Genomic DNA, 18,635 nt, shown 5'->3' with positions numbered 1-18,635 from the left:
ATTCTAAAATTGAGAATGTCATAAATGACATCGCTCCTGTTAAAGTCAAGAAGATGACTGGCAGGCAAAAGGGATCTTGGACAAGGTCACCTAGAGTACAAATGATGAAAAGACAGTGCAGAAAAGCTGAGCGTATGTGGAGAAAGACGAAACTAGTAGTCCATTATAACATCTATAAAGACAGTCTTCATGCCTTTAACATGGAACTAAACACTGCTAGACAGACTTTCTTTTCAAGCCTTATAAACAGCAACTTAAATAATGCTCGTACACTCTTTGCAACGATAGAGAGACTCACAAACCCCCCCAGTCAGATTCCAAGTGAGCTCCTCTCTGAAAGCAAATGTAATGAGTTTGCTCATTTCTTCACTGATAAGATCAATAATATCAGAAAGGCAATCAGCTCATCCAATCAGCCAAGTTGTGTCGATATCAAACAAGCTCAACCACAACTTAAGAAATCAGACATTATGTCTGATTTCATGGCAATTAACAGCAAAATCTTAGAAGAGACTGTGCAAGTTATGAAAACATCAACCTGCAGTCTTGACACGCTCCCCACGTCATTCTTCAAAACGGTGTTTACCTGTTTAGAAATGGATCTTCTAAAAGTGGTAAATGCTTCACGTCTATCAGGGATTTTTCCAACCTCACTTAAAACTGCAGTTGTTAAACCCCTCTTGAAGAAGAGCAACCTGGATAACACCCTATTGAGCAATTACAGGCCAATCTCAAATCTCCCTTTCATTGGCAAAATCATTGAAAAAAGTTGTTTTTAACCAGGTTAACAAGTTCTTAAACTTCAGGGGGTGTTTAGACAATTTTCAATCTGGTTTCAGAGCACATCACAGTACAGAGAGCGCTCTTATAAAGATAATCAATGATATACGCCTAAATACAGATTCAGGTAAAATAACAGTGCTGGTATTGTTGGATCTCAGTGCTGCATTTGACACTGTCGATCACAGCATACTTCTGGATAGGCTGGAAAACTGGGTTGGGCTATCTGGCACAGTCCTCAAATGGTTTAGATCTTACCTAGAAGGTAGAGGTTACCATGTCAGTATAGGTGACCATAGGTCGAGGTGGACACCCATGACGTGTGGAGTCCCACAAGGCTCGATTCTGGCACCTCTCCTGTTCAACCTTTACATGCTCCCTCTAAGCCAAATAATGAGAAAGAACCAAATCTCCTACCACAGCTATGCTGATGACACTCAGATCTACCTAGCCTTACTGCCTAATGACTACAGCCCCATTGACACCCTCTGCCAATGCATTGATGAAATGAGCAATTGGATGTGCCAAAACTTTCTTCAGTTAAACAAAGAGAAAACTGAAATTATTGTATTTGGAAACAAAGATGAGGTTCTCAAGGTAAATGCGTACCTTGGCACTAAAGGTCAAACGACAAAAAAAAAGGTCAAGAATCTTGGTGTGACTCTGGAGTCAGATCTGAGTTTCAACAGTCATGTCAAAGCAGTCAGTAAATCAGCATACTATCATCTCAAAAACATAGCAAGAATCAGATGCTTTGTTTCTAGTGAAGATTTAGAGAAACTTGTTCATGCTTTTATCAGCAGCAGGGTGGATTACTGTAATGGACTCCTCACTGGTCTTCCTAAAATGACAGTCAGACAGTTATAGCTCATCCGGAACGCTGCAGCCAGAATTCTAACCAGAACCAGAAAATCAGAGCACATCACACCTGTCCTCAGGTCTTTACACTGGCTGCCAGTTACATTCAGAATAGATTTTAAAGTATTATTACTGGTCTATAAATCACTAAATGGCCTAGGACCTAAATACATCACAGATATGCTCACTGAATACAGACCTAACAGATCACTCAGATCTTTAGGATCATATAAACTAGAAGTTCCAAGAGTTCAGTCAAAGCAGGGTGAATCGGCTTTTAGCCACTACGCCCCTCGCTGCTGGAATCAGCTTCCAGAAATGATCAGATGTGCTCCAACATTAGGCACATTCAAATCAAGACTGAAAACACATCTGTTTAGCTGTGCCTTTACTGAATGAGCACTGTGCTGCGTCCGACAGATCATGTTTTTCTCTTCTTCTTCATTCTTTCATATCACATTTTACCTGTTTTTATGTTTTGTTTTGTTTTTATGCATTTTTATTATTTGTTTTTATTTTTATTTTACTTGTTTCTTTTATTCTTCTTTATGTAAAGCACTTTGAATTGCCATTGTGTATGAAATGTGCTATATAAATAAACTTGCCTTGCCTTGCCTTGCCTGTATGAATCGTCCAGTGATTCATTTGTTCCCAAACCCCTCCTTAGCGCGAAGCTAATCTGTGCTGATTGGACCAATGACAGCCTGTTGCAATAGGTCGACTGCCTTCAGTCAGAGAGTGAAATGCCAAACAGCTAATCAGCAATATAAAAGTAATTACAGTTCATACACGTTCGATAGTGTAGGCGTGGATTTTAGCTGCCAGTGGGTCAATGTAAGTACAGTCAATGGACTTGAAAATTCAGACGATTAACTATTTTATTGAGCAAAAACTCCAAAAACTGTCGAGGAGATCACATAGCTTGTCTCACTCTGCTCTTTTCACAGACACAGACACACACACACACACACACACACACACACACACACACACACACACACACACACACACAAATTGCCCTCGTCCTTGCGCGCGAGCGCACACACAAAAACACACACACACCTCCGGACGACAACACGTGCGCGCACACACACAAACACACACACATACCTCCGGACGACAGCGCACGCGCACACACACACTACCCTCGTCCAAGGAGCTCCATAAACAAAGCTGCACGCGTCGCGTTTTTAACGTGACTTTGCACGCGATAAGAGAATATAGCCAGTTAACCTGATACAGTACACACGGTTACAAGTAACAAATCCCAACTAAATACATTTGCAAGCTAGAGTCAACGAGGCAACAACTTTAATCCACCGTAATTACACTTGAGAAAGGGAGGAAGAAACCCATCCTGACGTCCAGCAGCAAGTTACTCTTTATTGATCCTTCCTTTAACAAACGCAGATGAAGTATTCTTTGTAGCATGTAGTTTGCAGAAGTTTCCAACTGCTTGGTTATAATGCTGAGGTTTCATCTTTGGGTAGAGACTCGATATAATATCCATCTGCAGTGTGACTTCAATCGACCGGCATGTTTGTGTGCGTGTGCGTGTGTTTGTAGGTGTGTGTGTGTGTGTGTGTGTCTGGGTTTCTGCGTCAGAGGGCGGGGCCTCAGGTTTGAAATCTCCCGGGTTTGCGCGTGCACGTGAATAACTTGGTTTCATTCGTACGTCATGGCGAAACACCTAATGACTCTGTATCAAGGCGACTCGTTTGAAGCACTATGAGTCGACTCTTTTTTAGATGAATCAACTGTTTTAAACACTGTACTCTTACAGATTTAAGCCTTAGCTGGATACTTCACTTCACTAAGAGCTGTGTTACACACTACATGGAGGGGAATTTTTTTAAAAACCCATAATATGGGCTCTTTAACCCTAACAATGAACGATGATAGGAAACAATTATAAAAGGGCACCCTTCGTCAGATTGTGTAAAGGGGCTGCCTTTTCTGCGAAGTCTTTGATGAAACGCCGATAGTAAGAACAGAGGCCTATGAAAGCTCTAACCTCTGTAGGCGTAGTTGGACGAGGCCAGTTTAGCACTTTATTTACTATTTATTAGTAAGGCCCATTGGCATGACTTTAAAATGATAGAGGGAATCACCTGTAGTAAAGACGGTTTTCTCCTTGCTGGCATCATACATTTGAATCTGCCAGTAGCCACTGGACAAATCTAGAGTGCTGAACATGGTGGCTCCAAAAAGGGCATCTAAACTTTAATCCACACGTGGAAGTGGATGTGCGTCTTTGATAGTAATTGAGTTTAATCGTCTATAATTAATAAAAAATCTGTAAGAGCCATCCTTCTTACGGACAAGTGTCACTGGGGAAGCCCATGGGCTATGACTTGGCTAAATTAAGTTAGCAAATTAAATGTAAATCAAAGGCGGCAACACCAAGGCTCCAAACATACAAATTTATTAAATTAAAAAGGCTGACACAGAGCGTGTAATGTTTCGAGCCACCCGGCTCTTCATCAGACAATGTTCATCACAATCAGGTGCTCCTTTTTATACACTTCCGGATCACATGATCTCCTCTCGCATATATGCCAACATATACATACATCCATATGTATACATACACAATCATTCATAAATACATATACATACACATGAATACATGTACATACACATTCACATATAGTCTATAGCTTTGATATTTTAAATCAAATTACAAAAAATATATATAAATACATAAATAAACTATAATATTACATCACAAATTATAATAAAGAAAAATAAATAAATAAAAAATATATATATACCATGTGTGGAAATATAAATTTCTATCCTCTAATTATAAATGAACAATAATCTACGTATAACTGAAAAGTTATATTCTTTGGTTTTTCATTATATCATTTCATCAACATCCCAGCTAGGAGGTACATTAACCTTTTGTCTTTCTGACTAGAGGCTAAGCCAAAGTAATGCAAATTGTCATTTTCACAGCATGGTTGTGTCTATTGTTTTCTCTTTTCGATCAACTGATCAGGCGGTTTCTGTCTCCAGAACATGATGAGATTAGGCCTGAAAAGCAGTTTACCATGCCGACCACAACTCTTAATTTGCATGCTTTGTTTAGCCATATCTCCTCCTCCTAAGATCACAATATATACATGAAATCTTTGTCTTAATTCAGACTTGTGTGAGACTTGTGACAGACTTGTGAAAGAACTTGCAGACTGCTGACCTCTAGTAGGCTCTTGCAGACACATGGACATCTTAAAGACGCTGTATGACTGCAGATTAACCAACATGTCTCAATAAAGGAATTCTGCTTGTTTCGAGTCTCCTGGACTGGGTTCTCTCTTCTTTTCACTCATTTATTTTTTTACAACACATGATACACCAGACTATACGACAAAATATAACCAAAACACCTTTAAACCAAACCCCTACTTAAACCTTCATTAATTCATCATTCATTCATTATCTTTTCGGCTTAGTCTCTTTATTAGTCCAGGGCTACCACAGTAGTGAGTGAATGATGAATGAATAGATGAAGGTTTTAGTAGGGGTTTGGTTTAAAGGTATTTTGGCTATATTTTGTTGTATAGTTTGGTGTATCATGGTGTATATATATATTTTTTTTTTCTTTCTTTATTTATTTTTCTTTATTATAATTTGTGATGTAATATTATAGTTTATTTATGTATTTATATATATTTTTTGTAATTTGATTTAAAATATCAAAGCTATAGACTATATGTGAATGTGTATACATGTATTCATGTGTATGTATATGTATATATGTACGATTGTGTATGTATACATATGCATGTATGTATATGTTGGCATATATGCGAGAGGAGATCATGTGATCCGGAAGTGTATAAAAAGAAGCACCTGTTTGTGATTAAACATTGTCTGAAGAAGAGCCGGGTGGCTCGAAACGTTACACGCTCTGTGTCAGCCTTTTTAATTTAATAAATTTGTATGTTTGGAGCCTTGGTGTTGCCGCCTTTGATTTACATTTGATTTGCACTTTTTGCGGTTTTGGCTGAGCACCCAATTTAGAGAGATGTGCGTGCTTGTGTACAGTTTTTTCATTTTTTTAAATTAAGTTAGCATCAAGAAGTTTTTGTACTTGGTTATCAATTTCCTTTCGAAGGACAGGGGATGTATGGTATGCTCTCTGACGCACAGGGGATGTAGAGGACGTCTGTATGGTGTGCTTAATCAAATCAGTTCTACCAAGATCAGCAGAGGTAGTACTAAATATATCACAGTTGTCTTGTAGGAGGGAGTTAACTAATTCTACCTCACTGGAAGTAAGAGTGTCCGAACCTGAGCAACAAGACTATCTGCAGGTCTATAAAAATCAGAAGGCATGTTGCGTACAGTGTAGAATTGACCTAATTGAGTTTGTTTAGGTAGATCAATGTCTTGGTGTGTAGGATTAAGTAGATGAACCACAGTCAGCCCATCTTCGACATTAGAGAAGCTACGAGCAACAGCCAAGTCTTTGTCTATTGTCACATTCGGTTCTAGAATACCTTGAAAACCATGAAGCTGACTTCTTGTGTCTGAAGAATATGTCACGGAGGCAGGAACGACAATCTCTGTCAGTGGGGGGACTGAGACCAGTGAGAGCAAAAACACATTACAGCAAAATACACTGCATTTGAGGAACTGAGAAGTGGTATTTTCTCATTATTGAACATAAAAGTACCACAGGCTGTGTCAATTGAGGCACCATATGCTTTGAAAAAGTCCCACTCAAGAAGGACATCCTGTCTAGAGTCTCTTACAACATACATGTTTATACATTTCACTAAATCATAATAATAACCTATGTATGTATTTCATACATACATTTTCTTGAATCATAATAATAACCTACAGTGCTTCAAAATCATAGAACAGGAAGAGCTAGATAAAATTATAAATAGCTCTAAACCAGCTACGTGCATGCTGGAGTTAATTCCAACAAAATTACTGAAAAAATTGCTACCTGCTATAGGAAAACCTCTTCTTAACATTATCAACTCTTCTTTATCTATAGGCCATGTTCCAAACTGTTAAAAGCTAGCTGTTATTAAGCCTATTATTAAGAAACCAAAACTGGACCCTAACAACTTAGCTAATTATAGGCCTATTTCAAATCTTCCATTTATGTCTAAAATACTAGAAAAAGTTGTTTCTACTCCGTTATGCTCCTTTCTGCAGACAAACAATATATTTGAAGTGTTTCAGTCAGGTTTCAGGGCTCATCACAGTACAGAAACTGCATTAGTGAAAATAACCAATGATTTACTCTTTGCTGCTGACCAAGGGTGCATCTCACTATTAGTTCTACTCGATATTAGTGCGGCATTTAACACCATTGACCACAATATCCTCATAAATCGCTTAAAGTCTACAGGTGTCCAGGAAGCTCTACAATGGTTTAAGTCATACTTAACTGACCGTTAGCAGTTTGTGAATATTAATGGACAGCCTTCACAAGACAGCCCAATAAATTATGGGGTGCCTCAAGGATTAGTTTTAGGTCCTTTGCTGTTTACAATTTACATGCAACAACTGGGAGACATTATTAGAAGACATGGGATCAGCTTTCATTGCTATGCAGATGATACTCAATTATATATTTCAACTAAACCTGATGAAATGTCTAAACTGTCTAAGGTAACTGAGTGTATTGGAGATGTTAGAGACCGGATGACCAACAATTTTCTTCTCTTAAACTCAGACAAAACAGAATTATTACTTATTGGGCCTAAATCCTGTACACAGCAGATCTCGCAACTCAATCTACAATTAGAGGGATAAAAAGTTAGCATCCTTTCATCTGAGAAAAATTGCTAAATTACCAAGTATGCTATCAATCTCTGATGTAGAAAAGCTAGTCCATGCTTTTATGACTTCTAGGCTAGTTTACTGTAATGCTCTATTTGCTGGCTGCCCAGCATCCTCTATTAACAAACTTCAATTAGTACAAAATGCAGCAGCCAGAGTTCTTACCAGGTCTAGAAAATATGATCATATCACCCCAATTAATCCTCCTTACACTGGCTGCCTGTTAAGTTTCGTATTGAATTAAAAATATTACTTCTCACCAATAAAGCTCTAAATAATCTGGCTCCTGTTTATTTAACCAACCTTCTGTCTCGCTACAATTTAGCTCGCTCTTTAAGATATCAAAACTCAGGGCTTCTGGTAGTACCTAGAATAGCAAAGTCGGGTAAAGGAGGTCAAGCCTTCTCCTTTATGGCTCCTAAACGCTGAAATAGCCTTCCTGATGAGGTCCGAGGCTCAGACACACTCTCCCAGTTCAAAACTAGATTAAAGATCTATCTGTTTAGTAAAGCATACAGTCAATGCATCACTTAGCGGGTTTCCACACAAGTTTCTACATCTTGTTTATATACACTATGAACAGCAGCTACGCTAATTATTCTCTTTATTCTCCATTTCCACCTGGGTATACTCATCCCAAGGTCCTCAGATTATGCGGAGTTACTGATTGGATCCAAGACCAGCGACGAGATGATCCCAAGGTGTCCATATCCGGAACCAGGCCGTATCCTGAGCTGCTGCAGTGCTGTTAGTCATGGGGGAGTGGAGAGCATGAGACTGATTCCAGTGACGCTCCAGGGACAGATGACTCTTCTCTGAGGCCAGCTTCCAGCCTTCCCCGCTGAGACTGCAGCTCTGCACAAGACTTTTGGCCAGCGGAGAAATTAAAATGGTTGTGCCGAACTGAGTCTGGTTCTCTCAAGGTTTTTTTTCTTCACTCTCCTATTGGTGAAGTTTTTTTTCCCCTCTCTGCTGTCGCCACTGGCTTGCATGGTTCAGAATCTGTAAAGCTACGCATTGATGAATTTGCTCTTTAGTGTTTGGACTCTCAGTAATGATTTCAAACTACAATGAACTGAGCTAAACTGAACTGAACTTAAACACTAAAAACTGAACTACCCTGATCCAGTTACTATGACCATTTATGTGAAGCTGCTTTGACACAATCTACTTTTTAAAAGTGCTATACAAATAAAATAAACTCACTGAGTAACAAACCAGCACCAATGTCAAGGAAAACACTGACTTCTTGATCCTCAATGAGTCCTGTTATATATGGTGTCTAGATCTCAGAGTCTAAGGAAGTGTTGTCACTTTGGGCCGCTGACAGTTGAACTGAAGATTGGCCCTCATCTCCAGCTGCCATTCGTTTCCCGACCGCTGATGCTCAGAGAAGTGCACATGGCGTGAATGTGGTGGTTGTGGACTTGGAGAGCGATGTCTGTAATACTGGTCACCCCTCCGTCGATCTCGATTCCCACCTGGGCTGCTGTTATCCCTTGAATGATGCCCGTAGATGAATTGAGAAGTCACTAAATCATCGTATCCAGCAAATCTCCTCTAAGGGCTAAAGTGAACATCTCGACGGTGATAATGTGCAGGTTTGTCATAACCTGGCTGCTGCTGATAAATGGGCCTAGGGCTCACTTGTGGTCTGCGATAGCTGGTAGTGGAATGTACTGGAGATCTCTCTCTAAAATAGGGCTCCTCAGATGGTGTAAAATAATAGCGAGAAGGCGACAACTTTGATCGTCTTTAGCTCTGTCAGGGTCTGTCATAGTCTGTGTAGTGTTGTATCCGTTCAATCCAGCAAATCCAGCAAGCAATCGATCCAAGTCTTTTAATCTGTTTTTATTTGTTTTGAATAACTTATTTATTTTTTATGTGTTTTCAATTTCTAATACAGCTGTCTTTTTTTCCTGTTTATGTAAAGCACTTTCAATTGCCACTGTGTAAAAAATGTGCTATATAAATGTACTTGCTTTGACTTGCCTTGTTAGCATTAATGCAAGATCTGTTTTATGCAATTAACATTAAATTAGCTTATTACTAATCAGTGAACACTTTTTTTTTCTAGGGTTGGGGATTGAGTCGTCACAGACCACATTTACTTGGACATCAATACTTCGATTTTAATATGATCAAGTCAATACTCTGATTAAGCGTCTACAATGTACTTAATCCAACCATTCATTAGTCATAAATTAACTAAACAGAAGTGTAATTAAGACATATTGACCTATTTACCTGTTACCGTTATGTATTGTAGAACTTTTCACCGGATTTGCCAACAGGATATTCTATACCAGAAGTGTCAAACGTACGGCGTGCAGGCCAGATCAGGCCCGCAAACTGGTTTAATCCAGCCCGCAAGATGATTCTGTAAAGTATAAAAATGAGCTGCAATTTTACAATAAAAGAAGCTGCAGTTCCAATTGTGTCCACTCGATGGCTGCAAATGGTTAATTTCATACAACAAAGCTGGGATTCTCAACCAGCGAGCTGCAGCCCACTAGCAGGTGATAGCTTAAAATTAACTCTCAATATTATACTATAATTTTTGGATTTTATAATTAATATGCTATAAAAAAATGATCGCAGTAATGCACTTTCTTCTGTTCTGTGATGGATTACTTTTTTATCTCGGCGCAAAAAAAAATGTCCTGTGAGTGTTTTATAATGGACGTGTTATAAAATGTGTTTATATATATATATATATATATATATATATATATATATATATATATATATATATATATATATATATATAATCTTACACAGGTGGGCCTACAAACAGTGATCAGAGAAAGAAGTAAGCCCCGAGGTAGAAAAAGATTGAGAACCCCTGCGATACAGAATCCTGAATCAACATCAGTTTTACAGCCTTCTCAGATAGAAATACCACATCGATGCCCTGCCATACCATACTGAGGTGTTCTCACAAGGAAATGTAACTAATTTGTACGAGTTCAGTTGTACGAAAATGTACGATATAAAAAGAAGCCGTGGCGAGAACAGTGATCCTGCACAACTGGGGTGGCTGCAATTTTAGGACCATATTTTTAGGAATTTTTAGGCATCTTTGGGACCATAGTTATTTGTGACATCGCCACCTGCCGGATTGGATCATAGATGCTCTAATAAGATGGATACATGGATGGCAAGAATAATGTGAGTACCGATTTTCTATTAGGTTTTAATTTAAACTGTAAAAGTAGGTGTTTATTTAGTACTGTTACGGTTTTATACTGTGCAAAGTTTATGCAAAAATGCCAGATTAGCCGCACAATTTACCCGTTTCAAGGGTCTGGGAAAAAAATTGGGGAAAGTTATGTTACGCGACGATTTTTTTTTTCTAGTAGAAGAAATCTAATAATAATAAGTGTGGAGAAGTTTACACAGCTAAAACCAACCAAGCTCCAACAACAGCAACCACGACCATGCCATATCCAGACACTACAACCACCCCAAGTGGACAGATAAAAAGAGTCTGTAAAACGGAAATACTGGTAAAAAAAGTACCATATACCAAGTTCAAATGCACAAAACAAATTTAAAGAGGCACATAGAAAGGAAGCACACAGCCAAACAAAAGGACATAACGGCAACATACCACCTGCTGAATGAATGTATCGATCAGGAAAATGGAATTTATTGTGTCCACAAGTCATTTCATGGTGCCAGCATACCTCTACATGTCCAAAAATAAAATATGGGGTGAAAATCAACATGTTTTCTGTGAATCCACTGAGTGCCAGTTTAACATGGAGTTGGCATGGAGGAGTGGGTTAAAGGCATATCAGTGCACACAAATTAAATCAATAACATACTGTTTATCTTATGCTTACTCTCTTCTGCTTAGTTACATTACACTTACTGAGATGGTGAACAGCAAATGGTTTGGTTTGGATAAAAAGAAGGTTTGTCTTGATTGGCAAAACCTTGCCAAAAGCAATCACGCACCTCTGTCTGTGCACTACAAAACTGGAACCCCTCAGGCAATGAAATACATTTCTGAATATGAGCCTACAATTTTATATATCAGTCGACTTGGAAGAGTCATGGTTTCATATGACACCAAAAAAAAATTCATGGCACTGTCCATGTCAGAAGACAAGGAGGTCATGCATACGCAAATAAAATGTGTCAAATGGCACTTGTTTCAGACAAACCCTGAGCTGTTTAGTAAAGTGCGGAGCACTGAGGAAGTCAGCAGGGGACGACAACAGATGGAGTGAAGCCAATTATCAGGGTGACATACTGTATTCACCAAAAGATAAGGAAAAGTTAAAAGTCATGGTTCAGTATATTCTGATGAAAAAGAAAAAAAACAGTTATCTCCTGTTTTTCCTGAAGAGATACGTCTTCCATCAGTGGAAAAAGAATATCCAAGGCATCTTATCCCAGAGGAGATGATGTGCCTGCACTGCCCTGGCAATGTACCTCTGGGTGACCCAATTCTTATTACGCAAAAGGGAAAAATCTTCCCCAGCTCACGCATTGTTCAGAGTAGGTTTGTGATATAGATTCTGTATTATTAATCAGTTAATTCACTAAATAATTTATTAATTTTTGAAATATTTGTATTTCTAGATGTGTCCTACCTACTGTAAGCCTTGTCATCAATGTGGAACCTACTTTTGGTACCAAGAATGGAAAGAAGGCATACACAATTTTAATGATCAAGTACTCTTGACCTCCCTTTTTGCATAACAATAAGAAATATGCTACAAGTAGTTTTGGGGAAAATTTTATTGGGGGAAAATTACAGCTATAATTTACAGAATTATAGGGTTTTCATTATTGTTTTTATCTTAGGTCCATACTGCTGTCAGCAGAGTGGTGGAATATTTTAAAAGAACTACAGGGGTACAGTTTCCCTCAGCTGATGCTGTTTTGCAAGGGTATCTTCACTTTGAAGCTTTTACAGAACATAATTTTTAGTATTCTTGTGTGAACTGTGGAGACAATCCACCAGTTGTAATCATGGACCTCCATAAGTAGGGGGCCTTCTATTTGTCAGGTAAGGATAGTTTTATTGAAAAGAGTGAAGTTAACATCTGCTATTAATTTTCATCCAGTGTGTGGTTTTAATTTTTGCAAATTTGACATTTGTGTAATGTTTCTACTTTATTTCTTTAGTAAGTGACCTTGCACTGCCTCCAGAGGACTTCCAAGGAGAGGTTGACATGCACAATTTTTGGGAGGCACTAATTTGTGTCACTCAAATTGTGTCCTTAATACAGAGTATAAAAAAGTTTGTCCGCCAAAACCGGCTGAGGTCTCTGAGATAACAGTAAAAGAAGATCGCCTCAGAGAGGAACTGTACAGATAAAAAGGCATGTATTAGATATTCTCTTTTTAGGAGTCATTATTTCATCGAAAACATGCCTCCTCATATTTGTAATTTGTTTTACTTTATAGATTCATGTGGTTGTAAAGCTGACCTCCCTCTGAGGTTGTCCTGTGAAATGAAGTCAAGGCAGAAATACGACAAGTCTTTTCAAAAGGTCTAGGCTGCTTCAGGTAGGGCAATTTGCTTTATGTGTGTGTTAGTTTGTGAAAGTTTTGCCATTTGGGTCAAATAGCTTCCACAGCTGGTAGTTTTTAATTGTTTGAATTTTTTTATATAGTTTTATTTAATATACCTCTATGAGGATTAACATTGGATAACTTTTTCCAATCTCAGGTGGTTGGGCTGTGATTTTGTGCCCGTGCAGCATTGTGTACAGCATCAAATGTAACATTCATGCAAAAAGCCCACGTGACTTTGCAAATGTAATGTATTGGGCATTAACATTTGTACAGTGTATTATGGTACTTTGTTGTATGTTGTACGCCAGTTGGCGAAAGTGAGATATACGGTAACAGAAAGTGTATTTCAGCAGAATGTCACAGTAAACGAGGCTCCCCACTAAATGGTTGTCTGCATTGTTTCTTGAGCACACAAAAAAAAACATAACAGTGGGGACGAGGTGGTTTTGGATTCCTTAGTGATACAAACGATTAAAAAAAAAAACTTAGCAAAACTTCAAAGAAGAACAGAACGGGAACCGATTACAAGTCAAAATAAATGGAACAGAGACAGACACAGTCACCTGCTGTGTTGTGTGGAAGTATAGCGACATCGTCAGGCCAGAAGGGGAATGACAGAATCTTCAAAGGTAACGCTAATCTGTGACGGTCAGAAAGAAATAAAAGGAAAAACGTAAGAAGTACCAAAAAAAGTAATACAAAAGATCAAAGGAAAATGGCAACAATAGGACAAGTGCCTGAATTTGATAGCATTATGGAGGACTTTGATACCTATTTGGAGAGATTTGAGCACTGGATTGCAGCAAATGAAATTGACAGTAGAAAGAAAGTATATGTGTTCCTTAGTGTTTTAGGAACTGTGGAATATGGTCTGTTAAAAGCCTTGTTGAGCCAGTCAAAATAATTTACTTAACATAATAGCAGATGACTCGGACTCTTTCGGATCATTTTAAGCCTAAGCCCATTTTGATTTCAGAGCTCTTCAGATTTTATCAACGCCACCAAAGTCCCAAAGAATTTATATCTGACTACATTTTGGCTTTGAAACGTTTGGCAAGTTCATGCGAATATGGAACATTTCTAGATGATGCATTGCGGGACAAATTTGTCTGTGGGCTTGCGGGTGAAGTTTATCACAGAAGGTTACTGTCAGAAAAGGATCTTACTTTTAAGAAAGCCTATGATATTGCACTTACATTAGAATTAGCACACAAGGACACTAAGGAACTGGGTGCTCAGTCAAGCATAAAGGACACAAGTGTGCATAAAGTGCAGAATACCTATGGAATCAAAGAGAAATACAAAGGACGGGGAAATTTTCAATACAATACAAAAAAGGTGGCCAGCAGCAACCTTCTTACAAGTATAAAAGCAACTGTTACCGTTGTGGTGGAAACAACCACCATCACACAGAATGCCGTTATCAAAATGAAAAATGTCACAACTGTGGAAAAATTGGACATTTACAGCATGGATGCAAGAGTCAGAGGTCTCAGCGCGCAGCAAATGCCCCGTACATGCCAGACGACACATCAGCGACAGGGTGCGCTTTGGATGATGAGCTTTTCGAGCTATTCACTGCACAAGACAAAGCAGATGGTATTTACAGTGATCTTCAGCTAAATGGCTAAATCGTTAGCATGCAGCTAGACACAGGAGCTTCTTTGTCTTTGATCCCAGAGCATATTTATAATGATAAATTGAAGGACTGTTGTTTGCATCCCACCTCCGTTCAAATGGTGTCGTACACTGGGGATAAAATCCCTGTGCTGGGGGAACTTAAGGTTCCAGTCACCTACGGGGGACAACAGTGGTCACTTCCATTGGTTGTGGTCGAAGGAGACAGACCTCCATTACTTGGCTCCAGAAAAATTCTTTAAACTGGAAGAAGATTTTCAGCCTGAGATCTGTTTTGCCAGTGAGTGGCACTTCACTCTGTGATGTCCTAGAAAAACACAGAGAACTTGGAGATGGTTATGGCAAAATAACTGACTTTAAAGCTACAATAAATCTCTCACTCTATCTTTCACAAACCAAGGCCTCTTCCATATGTCCTTAAAGATGCAGTAGAAAAGGAGCTTGAACGCTTGGAAAGGAACGGCATTATCTCTCAAGTTGGAAGGAGTGATTGGGCGGCACCGATAGTGGTGGTGCCCAAGAAGGACAAGACAGTCAGGTTATGTGGCGATTATAAAGTCACAGTCAACAAATGCATTCTCACAGAAGAATATCCGCTACCGAATGTGGATGATCTTTTCGCCACCTTGGCAGGGGGAAAAGTTTTCAGTAAGTTTTTTGATTTGTGTTTTGCTTATCAACAGCTGGAGTTGGATGCTGAACTCAAGCAGTACCTTACCATAAACACATACAAAGGACTGTTTATGTACCATCACCTTGCTTAAGGAATTTCTACCGCACCTGCACTTTTCCAACACACCATGGACCAGATCCTTCAGGGCCTTCAAAATGTAGAGTGTTTTATGGATGACAATTTGGTGTCTGCTCCATTTTCTGAGGAACATCTGATAGTACTGGACAAGTTGCATTCATGTCTTAAGCAACATGGAGTAAAAGTAAAGAAATCAAAATGTGAATCCTTCTGTAATTCTGTTGAATACTTGGGATTCAAGATTGATGAGAAAGGGTTGCATTCAACAGAGGAAAAAGTGAAAGGGATTAGGAAGACTCCTGCCCCCACTAATATTGCTTAACTAAGATCTTTTTTGGGTCTTCTGAACTACTACGGAAAGTTTGTGCCAAATCTTTCCTCGTTGTTGCACCCACTTCACAGATTGTTACAGGCCAATGTAAAATGACAGTGGTATCCACAATGTGCCCAAGCTTTTGATGACTGTAAACAGCATCTGTTATCCAGTAAGTGGTTGGCGCATCATGATTCAAAGAAAAAAAAACACTTTGACTGGCATGTGACGATTCTCCTTATGGTGTAGGAGCAGTTATCACACATGTGTCACCTACAGGGGAGGAGCACCTTATTGTATTCACATCAAGGACTCTCACAGCAAGCAAAAAAAACTATGCGCAGATTGAAAAAAAGGCCCTCAGCATAGTCTTCGGAGTGAAAAAGTTTCACAAGTATCTGTATGGCCGCACGTTTCATCTTCTGACGGATCATAAACCTTGAGGGATGAGGGATGGTGAGGAACAATCGACACTCAAATTGTGCCTGGACTCCAGAAGTAATCTTGTGTAAACTTGGACCTCTCTCATACCAAGTTCAAGTCAGAGAACGTAGTGTGAAGGTTCATGTGGACCATTTGCTACCATCTTATATACAGGACAGAGCGGCTGCTATGGACGATATCATAGCTGATGACTTTGTTCCTAATGTGTGTGATGATGGTAATACTAGTGTTATGTTGCACACACAGAAGAGGTGGAGTTTTCTGGTGGTACCATAATATTATTTTTATTGTTTGTCACACTGCAATCTGTAATAAAGGCAAACAAACACACACAATGAGATGCAATGATATGTGTTTCAGTGCTGGCAGTGTGGCTCCTTCATTAATGTGTGAAACAATGAACACAGAAACACTTATATAAACACCCAAAAAATAGAATCATCAATAAAAAATGGCAATGAACAGACACTGACTGAATGCATTTCTCCACACAATAATATACATCACCAATATCAGAGTAATAGTCATTAAACTCTAAACTCTTACAGAAACAACAAACAGTAACTATTTTAAATAACTTAATTATCTACTAATTACTTTATAGTTTACTATTATTTAAATACTCTCTAACATTTTGATATAACTGTATTAATCCACACTACTGTTTCAAAAGCTAAACGCACACTTAATAAACCTTGTTAATCTATATGTATATCATATTTATATGTATATTATATTTTTATATCAACATGCACCTTTTCATCGTGATCTCCATTTATGGACGTCGGTGGCCTAAACTCACGCGTGCGCGTCGACCGCATGTCTGCCGCAATTATGCTGATGCGGTTATTTAATACATATAAACATACATAAACGATCCTCAAACACATTATTTACACTGCTAAACACATACTAAACATAACATTTTATGCCACATTATACATTTTACCTGTATTAAAGGCAAACAAACACAAACAATGAGATGCAATGATATGTTTCGGTGGTGGCAGTGTGGCTTCTTCATTAATGCGTGAAACATGCTGCGGCTCATGTATGGCTCACTAATCGCCCCCTAGCGTCACTCTCCAGGACATACAGGTTAAAATGTTTATGGGCATCAACACATGAGAACTAACCTGAACTTATTGCAACACTAATACTAAATGACTAATCAACGCAAACATTAACAGCTATAAATAAAGAATAAAATGAAACAGATGACTGCTACAAATCCATACCTCTACAGTTACCCAACCTCATGTTCCAGTGGATACCGGGACAGTTTCAAGTCCTGAAAAGAGGTATCCACTTCACCAGAGGAAAACACCTAACAGATTAGATCTGTAGTTACGGACTGATTAGTGGGCAAGAAGGCAATCTTTAGTAGTAACATGTAAACTTTCTACTCTGATGTTCAAGTCATTACGTGAGACATAGCTGTATTTTTGTTGTTGTAAAATGTTGCACTGTTAAGGTGTTAAAATCTAAGGGGAAGGAAATGTAATGTATTGGGCATGAACATTTTTACAGTGTATTATGGTACTTTGTTGTATGTTGAATGCCAGTTAGCGTGAGTGAGATATACGGTAACAGGAAGTGTATTTCAGCAGAATGTCAGGCCATCATCCCTTGCTGCATCGTCCCTCACTCCACCTAGGCCATTAGCACTCCTTGAATTCACAGCACCGTGTAAGCCCTGGGAAGAACTAAATACCATCCATTAAAGTAGCATGGGATCATCTCCAGGTAAGGGGTCATTTATTGGTTTTCATCCAACCTTTGCACAAACAACGAGTAAGGGGAAGCTGCAGGCCCGTAGACCCAACTGCACGCTCAGACCTGCGCGCACAGACCTGCACTTCCAGACCAGACAGTGCCCCTTGCTGTTGGGTTGGGTGAAGCGGCAGGTACGGAGACTTAACTGCACACTCAGACCAGCACTTTCTAGCAAGTAGCAACATCAGAAACGCCAGTAAGGTTATTGATTATTAAAGCGATTCCTGAAAATTACCAAGTTTTATGGCATAAATCAATGTGTAAAATATTACACTAACAAATAATTATTTCAGTGTTTGATTTGATCAAAATTAGTGTCAAAAGAGCATTATTTTATGATATTTGCAGCTTGCTCTTATTTTATCTATTATTGTACCATTCTGGGACAATTTTCTAGCAATATTTTCTGGCAAAATAAAAGAAAAAATGTAAGTAAAAAAGTAAAAATAAAATGCAGCCTATAATATAGCGCAATTATTATTTGTAACATATTTTAGTGCTGTATAGGTCTACTGTACATATTTCTGTATTATCTATCTAAGAGTGCTACCTAAGACAATAACAGTAACAATAACAGTTTATCAATTATTTACAAGTTATGTAATGATTACAAACATGTTTTTTGGAAATCAAAATATCAATAAAATTTGCATAGAATTTACAATATGAGCTCTATTAGGTGAAATCAAAACAAATTTTTTTAATTAAAAGTGGGTCTCTGCCAACACT

At 38.5% G+C, this 18,635-nt stretch overlaps 1 long non-coding RNA gene across 1 annotated transcript; it reads left to right on the top strand.

Moving 5' to 3' along the window:
* The first annotated feature begins 6,442 nt into the window (after positions 1-6,442).
* Positions 6,443-11,842, top strand: LOC141386261 (uncharacterized). The gene is made up of 3 exons (XR_012407937.1): positions 6,443-7,486; positions 9,527-10,620; positions 10,809-11,842. It is a non-coding gene; the product is annotated as an uncharacterized lncRNA (long non-coding RNA).
* Positions 11,843-18,635: the final 6,793 nt, after the last annotated feature.

The sequence above is a fragment of the Danio rerio genome, chromosome 6, assembly GCF_049306965.1.
Source record: "Danio rerio strain Tuebingen ecotype United States chromosome 6, GRCz12tu, whole genome shotgun sequence".
NCBI classification, from domain to species: Eukaryota; Metazoa; Chordata; class Actinopteri; order Cypriniformes; family Danionidae; genus Danio; species Danio rerio.
This window is presented reverse-complemented; position numbering and strand designations above follow the sequence as displayed.